This window comes from Sciurus carolinensis, chromosome 3, assembly GCF_902686445.1.
Source record: "Sciurus carolinensis chromosome 3, mSciCar1.2, whole genome shotgun sequence".
Lineage (NCBI taxonomy): Eukaryota > Metazoa > Chordata > Mammalia > Rodentia > Sciuridae > Sciurus > Sciurus carolinensis.
Window position 1 is genome coordinate 180402079 of NC_062215.1, and position 6835 is coordinate 180408913.

Genomic DNA, 6835 nt, shown 5'->3' on the forward strand with positions numbered 1-6835 from the left:
TCAGCTAGAAGCTCAATATGTATTTTAAAAAAAATTTTTTGCTTGAAACACTGAAGAGCTATCAATATAATGATCAATTACTTGGCTAGGGTACAGAAAAGATGAGTCTCAGAGAATTACACCCAATGTTTGGATCCAGTTTCTCCCTGGTATTATTTGCCAAGGAACATCTAAAGTAACCCTTTTGGTAGCATTGCAGACAGAAGAATGGAGACTTGGTAGACTTTGCAGGAGTTGGGATTCCTAAGGGCTATACTCTAGGAGTAAATGTGAACCAAAAGTAGTTTGTTCCTTAGAGGGTTTGTGACTCAGATTTAGAATTTATTCCCTAGGTAGGATTGAGATGATCTGCAGTTACTGCTTTTGCCAGATAACTAAAAGGTTAAAGAAAGAATTCTTTGGAAGATAGTAATATCATTTTAGGTCTCAAATGATTTATGCCAGCAATTTTATACATAATAGTTATTTTGTGAATAAGTATATAATAAAAATAATCATAAAGGAAATAAGCTTACATGAGTGAAAATTAGCTTAAAATGTGATGTACATATGTAATGGAATATTACCCATAAAGAAGAAAGAAATTAATGGCATTTGCCAGTAAATGGATGGAATTGGAGACTATCACGCTAAGTAAAATAAGCCAGTCCCAAAAAAACAAAAGCCAAAATGTTCTCTCTGATATGCAGATGCTAACACTGTAAAGGTGGGGGAGAAGGGAAGAATAGAAATTCATTGGATTAGACAAAGGGGATGAATAGGAAAGACAGTAGAATGAATGAACCAGACATAACTTTCCTCTGTTCATATATGAATACATGACCAGTGTAATTCCACATCATGTTCAATCACAAGAGTGGGAAGTTATACTCCATATATGCATAGTATGTCAAAATGCCTTCTTGTCATTTATACCTAAAAAGAACAAATAAAAAATTTTTAAAAAGAAAATTAGCTTAAATACTAGATAATAGAAACTAGCCAGAGGGACTCTAGATATTTATTAGGACCACTTTAAAAAAAAAAAAAAAAAAAAACACATACTTGGGACTAGGGATGTAGTTGAGTGATAGATCATTTGCCTAGCATTCATGAGGCCCTGGGTTCAATCCCCAGCATTGCAAAAACAAAAATCACATGCTCACTGGGTATGGTGGTTCATGCCTGTCATCCCAGTAATTCACGAGGTTGAGGCAGGAGGATAACAAGTTCAAAGCCAGCGTCAGCAACTTGGCAAGAGCCAGTCTCTAAATACATACGTATATGCATTCATACAAACAACAGTTAGACTAATGTCTCATTCTCATGAGTCACCATCAGATATCTACAAACAGGATTGTATACCCAGGAAAAGAACTTTCAAGAATAACTATAAAATATTTTCATGAAAATAAAACTATAGTAGGCAAGTTGGCATATGCCTATATTCCCAGCTCCTCAGGAGGCTGAGGCAGAGGATCACAAGTTGAAGACCAGACTGGGGAACTGTCTCAAAAAAAAATAATAGAGGGATAGGGAGGTAGCTGAGTGGCAAAGAACTTGCCTAGCATGTGCAAGAAGACCCTGGGTTTAATCCCCAGTACTGCAAAAAATGAAACAAACAAAAAACCTAAAAATAAATTGGTGCTTTAGAAGGAGAGACAGTTTTAAAAATAAAAATAAATTACTAAAGAGCATTCCAGAGGAGCTGGGGATATAGCTCAGTTGGTAGAGTGCTTGCCTCGCATGCACAAGACCCTGGGTTCAATCCCCAGCACCACCAAAAAAAAAAGTGTTCCAGAAAGAAGAAAAGTTATTTTAAATGAAGGTTCAGAAGTGCAGGAGAAATGAAGGTCAAAAAAGAATAATTATGGGTTGGGATTGCAGCTCAGTGATGGAGCACTTGCCCAGCATGTGTGAGGCACTGGGTTCAATTCTCAGCACTGCATATAAATAAATGAATAAAATAAAGGTCCATCAACAACTTTAAAAAAAGAATAATTATATTTGTCAATACTGACTGTATAAAACAAGAATAGTGGTGTTTATTATTGAGTCTAATATAATTAAAATACATGACAATACTAGCATATAAATTGAGAAGGGTATAAGTATTCTTACTGTTTCAAGCATCTTGCAGTTGGGGAAGAGAGGGTAAAATGTCCATGTTAGGTTTCCCAAGATCATTCCCCCAGACTGTGTTATTCACTAGAAGGACTCAACATGACACAGTATATAGTTGTACACATAGGTATGATTTATTATAACATGATACCAAGCAAAATCAACAAAGGAATAAAGCACCTGCGGTGAGTCTGGAGGAAACCAGATGCAAACTTCCAGGGAGCTGCTCAGGGTGTTTTGATTTCTCCAGTAATGAACTGAGACAACACCTGCAAAATTTCTTCTACTAGGGAAACTCATTAAAGACTCGGCCCAAGGATTTTATTGGGGATTGGTCATGTAGATATCTCTGCCTACCTCCCAAAATTCCACACTCTGAAGGAAAGCATCTGTTCAGCATAAATAGCTGTTTGTATAAACAGTTTCAGCACAGTGAGGCAGTCATCACTTCTGGAAAGGGGAGGAACCCCTCAAAATTCACATTTCCAGATACCAGGCAAGGGCCTACCTTCTAAGCAGTATTTTCTAAAGATAGTGGTCTCAGGTCTTCTGTGTTAACTCTCTTTTCTACACATGCTACTATTTGATACCAGACTTTGATGAATATAGAATGTGTGTTGTAATCTTTGGGATAACACTTAAAAGAACAGTTCTTAAAAGTGTGCAAAAATAGAGTTGGATCTTTCACCTTATATCCAAATATTAGCTCAAAATGAATCAAAAACATCAGACAGACAATAAAAGATAAATTGGACTTCATAAAATTTAAAACTTTGAACATCAAAGGACTCTACATGAAACTGCAGCCCATGGTGTAAGAAAAATATTTGCAAATCATTTCTCTGATATGGGGTTAATATCCAGAATATATGAAGAACTACACCTGGATGTGGTGGTGCATGCCAGCAATTCTAGTGACTCAGGAGGCTAAGGCAGGAAGAGTCCAAGTTTGAATCCGGCCTCTTCATCAACTTAATGAGACCCTATCTCAAAATAGAAAGGGCTAGAGATGTAGCCCAATGGTAAAGCACCCCTGAGATTAATCTCCAGTTCAAAAGAAAACCTACACATCAACAACAAATACAACCCAGTTAAAAATGGGCAGATAATTTGAATAGATATTTTTCCAAAATAGATTTATACCAATGACCAGTAAGTTCACAAAAAGTTATTAAATATTACTGATTATTAGGAAATGCAATCAGAACCACAATGAGATATCACTTCACACCTATTAGGATAGCCATTCTAAAAAAAAAAAAAAAAAAAATAAGTTTTGGCCAGAATGTAGAGAAATGGGAAGATTTGTGCATTGACAAGAATATGAAATAGTGCCACCACTGTAGAACATGTTAAAGCAGTAACTCAAAACATTAAACACAGAACTACCATATAATCCAGAATTTCCACTTCTGAGTATATGCCCCAAAAAGTGAAAGCAAAAACTTATACAGTTATTTGCATACCCATGTTCATGGTGGCAGTATTCATAGTAGCTAAATAGTGGGAGCAGCCCAGGTGTCCATTAATGGATGAATGGATTGATAAAATGTACAAACATAACAGAACATTATTCAACTTTGACAAGGTATAGAAACTTTGGCTTATGCTACAATATGAATGACCCTTGAAGACATGATAAGTGAAATAAAGCAGTCACAAAAGGATAAGCACTGTCCCCTTATGAGATACCTAGACCAGTCAGATTCTGGTAGCCAGAGTCAAATGGTAGTTGTAAAGGGATAGAGAATAGAGTTAGTGTTTAATGGGTACAGAGTTTAGATTGGGAAGAGGAAAGAGCTCTGGAGATTGATGGTGGTAACAGAAATGTTAACATACTACTTGAGCGTGAACCTGCTGAACTATACATTGAAAAGGAGTAAATTGTAGGTCTGTTTTGCCACAAAAAAAAAAAGGTATATAATTCCCAGGATGATGGGGGCAGGAATTGAAAGTAATAAAAGTAGTACAAAGTTAGGTTTAAAAAGTAGAAAAAAAGGACACAGCAGTCAGGATAAATAAGAGGTACTTAGATGATGAAAATGCATTTATTTCAGTAAATATAATTGTAGATGAACTAAAAGATTTAGAGCAACAAATTGGATTTTTAAGTATCAACTACAAATACATAGTGTTTCTAGAGACACACCTCAAAGTATTAGATACGAAAAGGCAAAAATCTGGAAAAAGAAATTACTATATTAACACAAAAAAGTGGCAAAATTATTAGAGATGTTCCATTTACCAGGAATAAATAGTAATTTATTTGTATACATCTAAAACATCTTCAAAACATACAAAGCATTTATTTCCAAAATTGGCAGGAGAAATGATTACAAGTGTGCAATTATAATGGAAAAATTTTCATATTTCTCTGATAGAAGCAAATGGCAAATACAAGTGATGATATGTAACATCTGAACTATCTAATCAACTGGACTTACTGGTTATATATAGAACATAGTACCCACTAAAACAGAAAAATAAAGTCTCTTCAGGTCACCTGAAATGTTTACAAAGTTTGACTATATTGGACCATAAAATAAGTCTCAATAAATACTAAAGGAATGAAAAAAGTTTATTTCTGACCACGATTCAGGTAACCTAAGAAATCAGTAATAAGATTAAAAATAGGAAAACCCATGTTTTGAAATACATGTCTAACCAGTAAGTGAAGGAGTTCATAATGAAAACTGAACTCTGTTTTACTGAATGATAATGAAAATGGTTCATATCACAGCTTGTGGGTCACAGAGCTGTGCTAACTGAAATGGGCAGCTTTAAATGCCTGTGTCATAAAAGAGAAATAACTGAGGGCTGGGGCTCAGTGGTAGCACATTCACCTCACATGCATGCTAATTCTGTACATAGGAAATCCCAGGAAGTCTATACATAAACTATTAGAATTGGAAAGGATTGCTGGATGCAAAGACAATACACAAAATTCAGTTGCAATTCTACATACTATCAATAATGTCAGAAAAATTAATTTTTAAAAAAGTAATCATAGTACCATTAAAACTATCAAATACCAGGAATATATTTAATGAAAGACTCAAGACCTGTATCTGAAAACTATATTAAGAAAAATAAAGAAATTCTAAACAAAACAAATTGAGGGGTATATCTTCTGTCTGGATTAGAAGACTCAGTCGTGTAAAGATATCTGTTCTCCCCAACCTGTTCAGTGCATTCGGTGCTATCCTGATAAAATCCTAATCAGGTATTTTTGTGGAACCAAGTAGCAAGCAGATTCCCCAAATTATATGAAAATGCAAAAGGTCAAGTATAGCCAAATGGTTTTTGAAGAAAATAAAGGGGACCAGTTTTATCATATGTTAACAAGCTATAAAATCATACAGTTATTTTGGTGCAAGGAAAGACAAATAGGTCAACTAACAGAAAAGAGAACTTCAAAACAATGACATAAATATGTAATCACTTGGCTAGCATGAAGGTGGCACTGCAGAACAACAGGGAATGCGACCGTCTCTTCAATGATGACGCTGTCCGTGTTTTAGTCAGCTGTTTCACTGCTGTGACTAAATGACCCAACCAGAACAACTGTAAAGTAGGAAAGTTTATTTGAGGGCTCATGGTTTTTAGTCCATAGAAGGCTGGCTCCATTCCCTGAGGCTCTGGGTGAGTCTGAATATCATGGAGGAAGAGTGTGGCAGAGGGAAGCAGCTCACATCACCATCAGGAGGCACTTGGCAGATACAAATATATACCCAAAGCCACGCCCCAATTCCCACCTCCAGCCATACCCTACCACTTAAATTACCACTCAGTTAATCCCTATCAGGGGATTAAATCACTGATTGGGTTAAGACTTTTTAAAATTTTTTTTTAGTTGACAATGGACGTTTATTTATTTAAATGTGTGCTGAGAATTGAACCCAGTGCCTTGCACATCCTCGGCAAGCACTCTGCCACTGAGCCACACCCCAGCCCTGGATTAAGACTCTAGACCCAATCATTTCTCCTCTGAATCTTCTTGCACTGTCTCACATGTGCACTTTTGGGGGATACTTCACATCCAGACCGTAACACATTATTAAAGGAAATTCTCACGGATCAGATTGACAGGCATTATGCTATTGGGACAGTCAGTACAAATGAAAGGAAAATCATCAGTGCCTTTAAAAGTCATACATGCTTTTGTTTTTTGACCTCAAAATCTCACTTCACCAGTCCATATCAGAATCATGAGCAGATATAAAATGCCTCATGTACAAGTTTCTTTGGCAGAAGATTAGAAACATCTATATATTGACTGTTAGACAAAAATAAGAAAGGTTTGAACACTAGTGGAGTAAACTTCAGTAAATATTGTTATATAACTAAATCAAGGGAAACGTATAATTTACTTGTGTAAAAAGGAAGAAATATAATAGAGGTATGCACATTTGCTTTTATTTTTGAGAAGAAACTAGAAGGAAACTTGATAAAATGATTGTGGGGAGAGGATGATATAGTGACAGAAACCAAAGGTCTTTATGTAATACATTCAGTCTTGGCTTTGGAAATCTAAATGCTTTCCATTTGCTAATATAAAATTAAATGAAAAAAAAGAAGTTAGTCTTAAAAATGAATGAAACTACTTAAAATGAATAAAACTTGTCATATAACCATATAAAAGAAAATAATTATTTCATTTACATGTTTACTGCATTTTAACTATTCTTCCTAGATGTATCACATATTCTAAGTACAACTAGAGCTGTAAAAA